Below are 12,797 nucleotides of genomic sequence, written 5' to 3'. Positions count from 1 at the left end.
ATTTTGATTTTGTTGTTCTGTGTCACATTATAACCTCATAAATTCGTACATCACGCAATTTGTTGATCGTTATCGGGGAGTTTAACTTTGTTTGAGAATTGTGTCCTAACATTTGTGTTTTTCAATGCACAATTTGAATCATACGTCTTTGCTTTGAGTTTCTTTTTTATAACGTTATTCAAACGTCTGCTTTGAACAACTCAACCCAATAGATATATAGCGGTTAATTAAAAGAGATCACCACGACAAACGCATGCATTGAAATTGCAGCAAGTGTGTGTTTTCATTGTTTGAAAAAGTAACTTCAGATACTCGTTTACATGTTCGAGTTTAATATTTTCGCGATTGTACCTTATTCCATTAATAGTTAACTAGTTCATGTTTCAAAACTTAAATTAAATATTTAAAATACAAAGAAAAACACATTATTTATCGCAACACATTGAAAACGACGGAAATTTAATTTAAAGATTTATTAACTTTATACCTGGATGAATTAACGCGTAAGCTGCGAATAAATATGTTGAAAGGAAATATTATGGTGCGTTCCCACTGCCGATCCGATCAACTCGATCATCCCGATCACCGAAATTTCCCGACCAAATCCGATCAAGCTCGACTACAAAGGGTATACACGACTTCTTCTCGACCTCTTGTCGATAACACACGACCCCCACACGACTCTTTTACGACGTCCACTCAACCATCTTTCCGATTTCCGCTCGATCATCTCGACCTATACGCGAGCCCTTAACGATCTCAGCTCGACCAAGTGGACCTCAGCTCGATCGCCACCAGATCTTCACACGACCAGATCGTGATGGTCGTACTACAGTCGTACAAAGCGATCTAAAATAACTCGGATCGGGTACAGAGCTCGTGTATGGTCGAATAGCAAACGGGAAGTGATTGTGTACGGTCGAGTAGCCGTCGGGTAGCAGTCTGGTAAATATGTACATCAAATCAAATAGAGGTCGAGTGGATCGTGTTGCGATCCAAAATAACTCGGGTAGAGGACGAGCGGATCGGGTACAGATCGTGTAAAATATGTCAATCCGATCGCCACACGATTGCTTCCCGATCAACTCGATCTTCTACTCGACTAATACACGACCACTTCCCGAGCGCGTCTCGATCCATTTCCTACTCGACCGCTACTCGATATTTTTTGACATGTCAAAAAATATCAGGTAAGAAGCCCGATCAATGCCGACCGCCCCCGACCACTCATGCCGACCGAACCAGACCAGTACCCAACCGCTTGGTCGGGCTTGACCGAGTTGATCTGATCGGCCGCGGGAACCCAGTATTAATTATTATTAACTATTCGTGTTGGTATAACATTCGTACAAAAAGTGCATTGCGAAAGAAAATGATATCTCCTCGAAAGTATGTATGATTTGAAGTAGCTGTTCAATGATTTCAATATCAAAGTATTTTTCATTCGCACAGGAGTTAAAAGGCATCAACACCTTGAATAATACAGAAATTTATATTTTTCTCTTTGTGTTCTTCACTTCCACTTTTTTACCTGCATAAGAAATAGTTTTATTATTTTATATTATTATTATTATTATGATTATTATTATTACACATTTTAGGTAAGATGGAAACAAGCACAAGTAAATTGAAAAAGGAACACACAGTATTGACTCTTTATGTAAATAAACAATAGATAAAAATAAGTGGTCATAAGGTTATGAACAGTCTTTCATTGCCCACATTTGCACGAAATAAATTGTCTATATCGTCAACAACGTTCCTGACTATTCATATCGTGTATATTTTGATAATCATGACTCTTGCCTCATTACTCATTTTTAAATATGTTGCACGCAGTAAATATTGATCAAAATAATAATATTTGTAACTGAATATGTTGAAACGTTTGAAAACGCATAGTATGATCTTTTACTTTCATGCTTTGGATTGCTAAGGTGCAGAGTTAATTACATATTAGAAGTTCCAAAATCATGAAAAGTTGTTTTATATGCAACATTAATACGAATCGTAATTGAAAGTAAATGGAATTCCAAGCATTTTCATTGTACTACAGCATTTGTACAAGATTATATTGCAAACAGTTCTAGAATGGTATTTAAATTACCTTTATTATTGGCGTTCCGATAATATTAATTAATATTTTGCATGTACAATAATCATCTCATGGTTGTCGAATATACAAACATTAATTAAATATGCAATACATTGGTGGTAAGATGAAAAAAAAATAGCAATATTCAGTGATTTTTTATGCGCTTAATTCTTTTTTGTTTTAACGAATTCAAATATTTCGTGTGACTTTGTATTAAGAGTTGTTAGAAATGCAACGAAAATTACATTGAACAAAAAGTGTTATTTTTAGAATTTTGAAGTGAATTATTTACTAAATAGTGATGTACTTTTAAAAAGGGTGTGGTATTTCGCGTGCCATTAACACATCTTTGGAGTACAGATAATTCTTGCTGACTTTAAAAGAAGTTCGTAATTCCTTCTTTTAATAGTTCTTATAATGTAGCCAGTAAATGGTTTGCTGTTGTATTTTGAAAGCGTTTTTCCATGCAACTATAAATCTTTATTTTTTTCTTTAAAATAAAATAAATACTCAAACTCAACGAACATTTCAAAAAATGTTTCGTAAAATGAAGTTGACCCATTAAAAATCAGTGTTATAGCAATAGCCACAATTTTATCGCTAAACGTGGTATGGTAACATAGATTTAACGAGATACGAAATGCTCGTTTTTACTTTTGTGGAACAATCAATCCCCTTTTAATTTCCCGCAACGATATCTTTTCATACGACAAACAACACTTACATGGTAGTTGTACATGTGTTGAATATATTGTCCCACAAATCAAAACAAAAAAATAGCATTTTGTATCTTGTTAAATTTATGTAACCGGACCACATTCAGCGTTGAAATTATGTCTATTGATATAATGAACATTGACTATTTATGTATTAACTTTATTTTTCGAAATATTGTACGCAATATTGATTATAAGTGTTTATGGGAACTTAACAATACATTCGATTTGGCTTAAACAAGGTCGTCTGTACTTTTTCTGCAGGACTCGCATATTTAAACCAACATTACCGCTCAGTCTTGTTTAGCCTTTTATGATGAACGTCAACATTTGTTAATGCTAATAGGGACCTTTTCACAGATTTGTACATGTATTGAAGTTTGTCATTTAATGCTTCAAATTGATAAATGTAACCATTGGATATAAAAATCGCCAATGGACGAATTCAAAAACAGAGCAGCTCACCGTATTAATGAATTCAATTTAATGTAAATGAACACATTACGGATTATCCACTTAACGGCGTAAATTGAATCGAAAATTTTCTTTTAAAAAGACGGTTTCAGATTTAAAAAACTATATTATACAAAATAAATTCATTTTAACGGCAAAAAAAATTCTAAATGTCATCAACGGCTCTCATTAAAAGTTCACTTGATTAAATATATTAGTTTTATGGAAACCCCTAAGAAGAAACAACGGCTTCAAAGACAGCATTTCAACGTATCCACATATCTAATGGAATTTGCAGTTCACGTGATGCTGCACGCTACAAGACAAAACCTATGCTATTTAAATATCCTATTTACTATTATTATCGTTAATGTTCGTTTTTACGGATGCTTTTATGATTTATTTAATGTATTTATTAAAGCAACGCAAATCACTTTTTTGCTGTTTATTAAAAGGATGTGAATGTAATAAACAGCCTATCCCAAATAAGCGTATAGTTTCATCAGGTCAGTTAATTCAAAATAACAGTTATTCGCCTTAAGAAGTTAAGTCAATATTTATTATTTATTCCCTGTAATTTTATAAAAAAAATACATGAAAGATGCACACAACGATAAAAAGCGCATCACATTCACAGCAATAAACTGAAATGTACCCAATGAAACACTACAATGGAATATACATAAACAGATGTATTATTAATAAATATTTCCATGTTACAGAAAGCAGACGTTTGAAAGCAATTCTAGATGCAATCAAGAAGAGCGCACATGCAAGTTAATATCCCAAGAATACCAATAAAAACCATGCACCTACAGGCAGATAAATCCTTCCTTACTAAAGCATGTATGCATCAACAACAACGAAAAAGAAACGGTTATACTATTTTAAAAATAAAACATTAAACTGTAGAAATAACCAGCAAACTAAAAATTAGTTCACAATATCGATTATAAGTAGTTTTTGTTATCTTTTAAAACCATTGAATTGTATTTAACGAGTACGATGTGGAAATTGAATGAGGATCCAACTCATATTGGTCTCTTCACGACCGCTCAGAGACTCAGTGGGGACTTTGATGACATCATTGTTCGTAATGTAGGGGTGGCTTACCGGGGAAAAACCATTTACATAAAGATCTTGTAGTTTATAACATAAATACTTTTTGATAGGAAGTTGATTTCATAAACATCGGTGTGGAAACGTGCACGAGTAAACAATTAACATGCATGTATATACATATTAAATGTGTGTCAAGGTTTTGTGTGGTACAAGCCTACTTCATACATATGGCTTTAATATTCAGTAGAATGTTATGCATTATGTTTTATAAAAGTATATTAAGGTAGATTTATTATTAACACTAGAAATTAAGGGTAATCTTTACTAAAATAAATAAATTGGAATGAACAATTGTCATGTACATGGAAAATACATGTTGTGATTGAGATATGATTGCAGCGAAACGTCCTACCAACATCTGCTTGCACACCATACCAACATACTGCATTCAGAACTCCATGAATATCTGATTATTTTAGTTCCTGAGATCTAGCACAAAAAAGAAATATTCCTTAAAATAGGTCCTCTTTGTGGTTAATGGCAATACTCCCTCCAACCCTAGCCCTGTTTAGGCGAGATGATATGACAATATGTACACTTTCATCGTTTAAGGATATTGCGTTTAAACATTCATCAACTTCGCATCACTTTTTCTCTGCTACATGTATCTCGAACGTTAAACAAAATTTTCATGAAACGCGTCGTGTTATTTATATAAAATACCATCTCTCTGAAATATAATTTCAGCGGAATTGCCTGACAATACTGGCGTTATCACTCTTTAAGGATATTGTATTCGGTTTCGTGAATAAGAAACTTAACTTTCCTAAGACAATTTCTAATGTATAATCATACACATTTAATCATTAGAAATGTGAACCATATAAAGTTTTTTTTTTTGCCATTTCTGAGTTACTTTATGAGATCATGCAGGGAAGCTAAACATCCGAGGGATGGAAATACGGTCAGAATGACAGACGGAGAGATGGAGTATGGAAAGACGTCCAGAATGACAGACGGAACGACGGAGTATTGAAAGACGGTCAGAATGACAGACGGAGTATGGAAAGACGGTCAGAATGACAAACGGAACGACGGATGATGGAAGCACGGTTAGAATTACAGACGAAAGGACGGATGATGGAAAGACGGTCAGAATGACAGACGGAACGACGGATTGGAAATACGGTTAGAATGACAGACGGAAGGACGGATGATGGAAGGGCGGTTATAACGACAGACGAAAGGACGGAGGATGAAAAGACGGTCAGAATGACAGACGAAAGGACGGATGATGGAAGCACGGTAAGAACGGCAGACGAAAGGGCGGAGGATGGAAAGACGGTCAGAATGACAGACGAAAGGACGGAATATGGAAAGACGGTCAGAATGACAGACGGAAGGACGGATGATGGAAGGACGGTTAGAACGGCAGACGAAAGGACGAAGAATGGAAAGACGGTCAGAATGACAGACGGAAGGACGGATGATGGAATGACGGTTAGAATGACAGACGAAAGTACGGAGGATGGAAGGACGGTCCGAATGACAGACGGAAGGACTGTAATATGACTGGTATACTGTTAACTGAAAACACAATTTAACTAATAGGAACGGAACCGTTTTACGTGCTTGTTCAAAGGTGCTCAATTGTTGATTTTTAAGTGTTATAATGATGTTTTTTTGTTATCTTTTGTTTTAGAGTAACATTTCTCGTCAACTGATTATTCACCGAATTGTGGATTCTTTCCACTAAAATTGTTGGAACAAAAAAAAATGAATGCTATCATAATTAAGTTTTTTTTCGATGAAATCTGTTTAGAAATAACAGAGAAAATAAAATAAAAATGTAACTGTTGCACCAAAAGAGCCTTTAAGCATAATGGTATATGTTTGCTCACAATAAAATACTGTTTAATGAGACAACTTTAAGACATGCCAATATATATATTTTTTATTTTTTTATTTTTCATTATTAAAAGGTAAAATGGCGTATTCAGATGCGTTATGCATTAAGAAAACAGCTAACTAAATCCACTAAATCATTGTCGTCTTTTCCATGCAGTTAATGCGGATCTGATTTTTTAAATCTAGATAACATATTTAAACTCATTAAACAGAAATAACTTGGCTGTTAGTTGATGGATTTGAGTTAGCGGTAATTGGTTCTAAGTTGTTATGTGCTGTTACTCTGATTAACGTGCGTTAATGCATGTCAGAGTCATCACTTTACGCGATATAATTTGCTTACATTAAAATAGTGAGACTGTGTGTTGATTGCAAACACGTGAATATCATGTCATAGTCATTAAGTACAACGAATATGGACTGCAATTAAATTGGGTTTCAACTAAAATACGTATTTTACCTTTAAACTGATGTATGTGCTCTATTATATTGTTATTGTTTTATGGACAATTGAACTTTAAATAAAAAGATTATAATTAAGAGAGTATATACGGTCGAGCACACATTGGCCTTATTGACATTCATAAACTGTAATGTAGAATCCATAATTTTGAAGATATCTAAATTTCACGCTCCCGCCATTGCACGAATTTATTTCTAGTACGAATATGTAAAGATTTTGCTGATTACACGTTTCTCCTTTTCTTCCATTGATTTATATAATTATTAGTTAATACACTGTTCATTAAACGATACATTTCCATCAGATACATCTCATTTTCGGATTTAAATTTGTTGTTCTCTGTCACATTATAACCTTATCCAACTTCGTACATCACGAAGTACGTCGATAGTTTCGGGGAAGTTTAGCCTGGTGTTCATGGCTAACATAGCATAAAATTTCATATTATGTTTGTTATCAATGCACAATTTGAAGAATACAGCTTTCCTTTGAATTTGTTTAGACGTTATTGAAACGGCTGCTTTGAACAACTCAACCCAATAGATATATAGCGTTTAATTAAACGAGAAGATCACCACGACAAACGCACGCATTGTAATTGCAGCAAGTGTTTGTGTTTAAATTATTTGTAAAAGTTACTTCAGATACTCATTGCAGGTTCGAGTTTGTGTAGAATGCAGATACAACTGCACAAACCACTGACTCATCAGCTGGGAACTGCCTTTCATCAAGTGTTTCTATCCTTTATTCCCAGGACACTCTCCGGGCAGTGGATCCGTAGTGTTGGCCAAACACTACGGGTCAGTGGTTTAGCGTCCAGCTCTTCTCCTCTCGCATCATCCACAGCCAGTTGGATGCTCTTTCTGCAGCTTGTCCAAGTCTGCCTACAGCCCTCTTCCTGTCACCTCCCTTGATCCCAATGTTGCTGAGCATTCTCCATACTGATTGGGCTGGGAATCCTCTGCACCCTATTTCCACGGGGAACAGCCAGGCACTCCAACCACGACTTTTACACTTTTCTTGTAGCTCAGTGCACTTTCCCATTTTCCGCTCGTAGGCCTCATCACACCTAGTCTCCCAGGGTACAGTGAGTTCTTTCATCACCAGTTTCTTGTCCTTGGGAGACCATATAACTATGTCTGGTCTCTGTGTAGTATGGACTATGTCCGGGAATACCAGCTGTTTTTATTCATTAATGGGATCAAATAATGATGAAATTATCCATAAAGTCGCAAGTTTTGTATACCATCTGTTAAACAACATCAATTCATAACTTTGTATTTATATGTATATCTACATGTGAAACAACATCAATTTGTATGTTTTTTTTTATTTATCTTAAAATGTATAATTAAATATGGATAGAAATAGTTACAAGGAAACTATGTGATTGTATAAAATGTGTGTATATTGTGTTTTTTTGGGCCGGTGGCCTGTATTTACTTCAATAAAATTGTTTGAGTTGTTTGAGTTGAGTTGATTTCCTAGGTCGACCTTCATCTCCCAACGCTCTGATTAATCAAGGATAGATGTTGCTGCGGTTCCTGCCTTCTTGGCAGTTTGTCCTTCCTTGACGAATTTGATTGTTGGTACTGCCTTCTTGTTGGTAGGTCTGGCCTTCCTTCTCTCCCGCTCTAGTATGTCTGCTAGCTCCTTGAGGACCGCGTCGTGCCTTCATCTGTAGCGGCCTTGTGTTAGCGCTGTCTGGCAAGACGAGAGGGTGTTCTGCATGGTTCCTGGTTTGTCGCACAGCTGACACTTTGGGTCTTCCACTAACCCCCATCTGTGTAGATTGACTGGAGATGGCAGCAGATCATAAACGGATCTCAGTAGGAATTTGAGTCGTAGTGGTTCGTAGTGCCAAATGTCTACCCATGTCAGGTGTCTTTCTGAGGTCTGCCATCGTGTCCATGCGCACTGCCCTCCCAACCCAACTGCTCTGGCACGCCTGTCCTCCTCTTCTGAAAGCCTGATCTCATACTGGACCATTTGGCTTCTTTCTTTCTTACCGGCAGTGCTCCAGCGTTGTGGTTTTGTACTGCCCAGGCCTTGTCTTCCTATAGCTGTGGTGCCTACGATGTCTTTGTGTCGTAGCCTGCTTTCTGCCTGGGCGACTGCCTGGCTTGCTGACCACTTTCGCCCTGTGCGTATCTCGATGCCTGCCTTTCATATCATGTCTTCTGATGAGTCTTTGAGGGTTACCACCAGTCTTTCTTTGGCAACCTTGAACTCTTCAACTAGTGAGGTCATTGGGAGTTGAAGTTGGTTGGTTCTGCCATACAGTCCAATGCTGGTGAAACTAGGAGGGACACCAAGCCATCTCCGGAGATGCCGGTTGATCACTCTCTCGAATCCTTCTACAGTGGTTGTAGCTATCTCGTACAGCATAAGGGGCCACATAAGCCTTGGTAGTAATCCATGTTGGTAGAGCCATGCCTTAAACTTGCCTGGGAGTCCTGTCTGGTCTATAAACTTCAGGCGTTTACGCAATTGTTGAAATACAAAGAAAACACATTAATGATTATTTTATCGCAACACATTGGTAATACATTCGTGCAAAAAGGCAATCTCCATGCAGATTTGTCGTTACGATCTCTGCCATCACATGAAAATCCTACCAGATTTGGTAGAATTTTATTTTATTGGTTTAAGTATTACATTATAATAACCAGTATTATTTTGGCTTTGCGTGCTTCAAATAAAATGGGTGTCAAAAAACATTCACCGTTTGTTGTTTATTTTCAAAGATGTTATTATGTATAATTATATGAAAGGTTATTTACCTTAAATTATCAATTAATTAAAATTATTTAAAGATTCTTGAAAATACCGGCCGAAAAATATCAAGAGGGTCCGCTATATATGCTGTCTCGTAATAAAATTAACACCCTGTCTGTGTTATAAACAAGAGCTGAAATCGTTGATTTATTAAGCTTCATTAATAATTATCTTTATTGATATGTTTCGTGAACAAAATATTTCAATATATTCCATAAAAAAAATTTAAGAATCATGACCAAGGAAATTAAATAGCCGGTATCTAAACAAAAGCATAATCGCCAAGACCGTAGCATCAATTCTCTGCGTTAGGACCGCGCGATACTTTCGTACGCCTTCATTCCTTACTTAATTTCATTTTTAAAACCATTTTTTCTATCGTATACAGAATTCTATTTTCCTAAGCAAGATGTAATTTTTAAAACTGAACTCCAAATATAAACGAAACAAATCGGTATAAAATACGAACATGTCAACCGTAAATCTAGACTTTAAAACGGTGTGTTATTTGCAAAAGTTAAAGTTATAACTCGCCGGACTGCCCAAATCAGAAGACAAAAATAATATATATTTATATATCTGAAAACAACTTAGCGTAGGCATTCTAATGATATATAAATTGTCAAAATCGGCCAAAAAATGAAAGTATAATTTAAAAAAAGACGTGAGTGGGTACATCAAAATGTATAACCTCGGCGCTTCGATGTACGCTAATCGATAGCTAACGGTCACGTGACAAAGTATCAACAAGCTATTTGCCGATACGGTCCCGTTTCTTATCCGTCTCATCTAGAGTCCGTGATCACGCTCGCCAATACTACATACGTACTATGGCTGCACACCACACTTTATAGCCACCAATGCGCATTGGCCGGGTCAAATTTCAAAATAAAGAGAACGATGCTGAAGTAAGCACCATTTTGAGTGTCTAAATAATAATGAATGTCAGGTTTGAGTTGTGGTGATTTTTCTTGGATGTTTGTACGTTACCAAAACATAGGTATTGTGGTCACATAATCCCAAACCGGAACTCCTGTTTACAGGGTTACATGCAGTCAATTTGATATATAGCACACATTGTTCAGTGAATGCTGCCTAGGATTTATAAAATAGAATGCAAATGGTTGTTTTTGGTATTAATTTGAAGGTATATTTGTAAGCAATAAGAAAAAAAGCCATTTTTGTGCTCTACTTTTTCTGTCGATGGTTCCCGGCTTTGAAAGTAGGTCATACTATTTGAGTAAAAATGGTCGCCTCCACATGTGTCAAAACTGGTGTGCCTATTCTAAGGTAAATATTTTGAGTTACAACACATAGAATTTGATGGCATGCATTTTTTTCAAAAGATTATGCATTTATCTTTCCAATGATGTATGATGATATAGTGTTGAAACGCTTGGTCATGGTAAAAATTGATATCGAACATCAACTTTTTTATATGTAATATAGAAGGAAATTAATTGCGCATGCGTAACCTTTAAGAACTTCCGACCAAGTTAGTCGTCTGCCAGAATTTTGACAATTGACCATCAAAAACTCTCTGTATTGCAAAACATAACTGCCAGATGTCATTTTGACCCAAATTAGGGCTGTTTGCAATTGGGCTGTAGCACTTGGGGTAATAAGGGGGGTAAATGCTGGAAAATCACACCGAAACCTGTTCCGGAGACATATTCTAAGACTACTTAAACACTCGGTATTGTTTTTCAGTGACATTTTGACATTAATTTGCATCAATCTCAAAAATGAACCTAATGCATGTCTTTATTTCATCTGTATCTATTATTATTGTTTACTTTTTGAACCTTTTACTGTTAAAAATGCCTGCCAATATTTGACCGACACTGTTATTTGCCTTCGCTTTCAACCCCGTCAGGCAATTCTACTCAGAATAAGTTTAAATAACACTACTTTGCCTTATTTTTCCTGTTTGGATATCTTGCTGAGTTCAAGCAAAATCAAGTGTTCAGCTGAAAACACAAAAATGATAATAATATTATGCTTTCTTTGCTGGAGGAATGTTGTTGTCATAGACCCCCGCATGAAAAACACCAGGGAATCTGTATTTAAGTGACCCCATTATCACTATTATTATGCGTAAACCTAAGCGTGCATTTGTAGGCGGTGTCGAAATGGGTCTATAGCTCTGTCTGAACTGTCGTCCAATTGGTTTACAGGTCCGGCTGAAGTGACAGGCCATCAAAAACTGTACAGCAGGACTGATTTGGAGACAGCCCTCAACACTCGCCCAGTCGTTTCGAGGGGATCGGTGTCTTTGTAGGTTAGTACACCGTTATTTTCAATTAAATCTATTGTAAAATGATTTCTTTGATATCTTGGCACACGTTTGTCCCCAAAATTAGGAAAATTGGGTGTTTTACATTTACTGCAGCTCTGAAACAACATTTTAAGGCGATAACTTTACCAGTGTGCCCAACAATGTGATTCCGGCGTGGTTACTTATCCCTTTGCAGCAAATAAAGCAACAAAGACTATTGAAAGCTTACTCTAATTGTATCCCACTTACATTAGTTGGCACCGTTATTGGTTAATGTGCACAAGAAACCTTTTTGTTTCCTCAGATTACACGGAATCGAGCACCCGGGCCAGACTGACACTTTCCGGAGCCTGTCCGAGACGGAACGCGAGCCTAGGAATCATAGGTCCAGGTGTGGCAAACGACTTAAAGCTCTTGTCTGACGATCACTTTTTTTGAGTCAGGAATTCAAGTGTGTTGTATTTCCATGCAAGCAAGCCCTTTTGTTGGGTGAAATGGCATCAGAAATGCTGCTTCTACATGGATTTTACCAAAAATGTGCCCCCCCCCCCCCAAAAAAAAGTTTGTTCGAAACCTGTTCAAAACCTGCTTTGATGCACAAATATTGCCATTGATGATTTTTGTCACTTCTTCAGTCATCTGTTACATCAACTTTGCCTATTAGAATCGAAAGTGATGACTTGTATGAAGTCTAAGTGCTGCATGTATGATGAAACCAAGTTTGGCTTTTCTTCCATAATTCTTGACGCGAAACGCTGTTACGCATGACGCTTTCAACGGCGACTTTTATGAATAAATCTGTGTGTCATTGTACCGGAACTTTGTGATCTGTCTCAAAACAGATTATACCTGTGGGAAAAGTGCCTTTTATATAAAATAAAGGGGTTGGGTTCTCTTAAAGGTCACATAATCCCAAACCGGAACTCCTGTTTACAGGGTTACATGCAGTCAATTTGATATATAGCACACATTGTTCAGTGAATGCTGCCTAGGATTTATAAAATAGAATGCAAATGGTTGTTTTTGGTATTAATTTGAAGGTAT

At 36.4% G+C, this 12,797-nt stretch overlaps 1 long non-coding RNA gene across 2 annotated transcripts in view; it reads left to right on the top strand.

Moving 5' to 3' along the window:
- The window catches only part of LOC127871447 (uncharacterized), a 190,324-nt gene extending 177,758 nt beyond the window's left edge, over positions 1-12,566 (top strand). For both annotated transcript variants that reach the window (XR_008045339.1, XR_008045338.1), the window contains 2 exons: positions 11,653-11,756; positions 12,058-12,566. This is a non-coding gene — a long non-coding RNA (uncharacterized LOC127871447). The remainder of the gene's footprint in view (positions 1-11,652; positions 11,757-12,057) is intronic.
- Positions 12,567-12,797: the final 231 nt, after the last annotated feature.

Source organism: Dreissena polymorpha, chromosome 3, assembly GCF_020536995.1.
Source record: "Dreissena polymorpha isolate Duluth1 chromosome 3, UMN_Dpol_1.0, whole genome shotgun sequence".
Lineage (NCBI taxonomy): Eukaryota > Metazoa > Mollusca > Bivalvia > Myida > Dreissenidae > Dreissena > Dreissena polymorpha.
The sequence above is the reverse complement of the archived record's forward strand: the minus strand, read 5'-3'. Positions and strand labels throughout refer to the sequence as shown.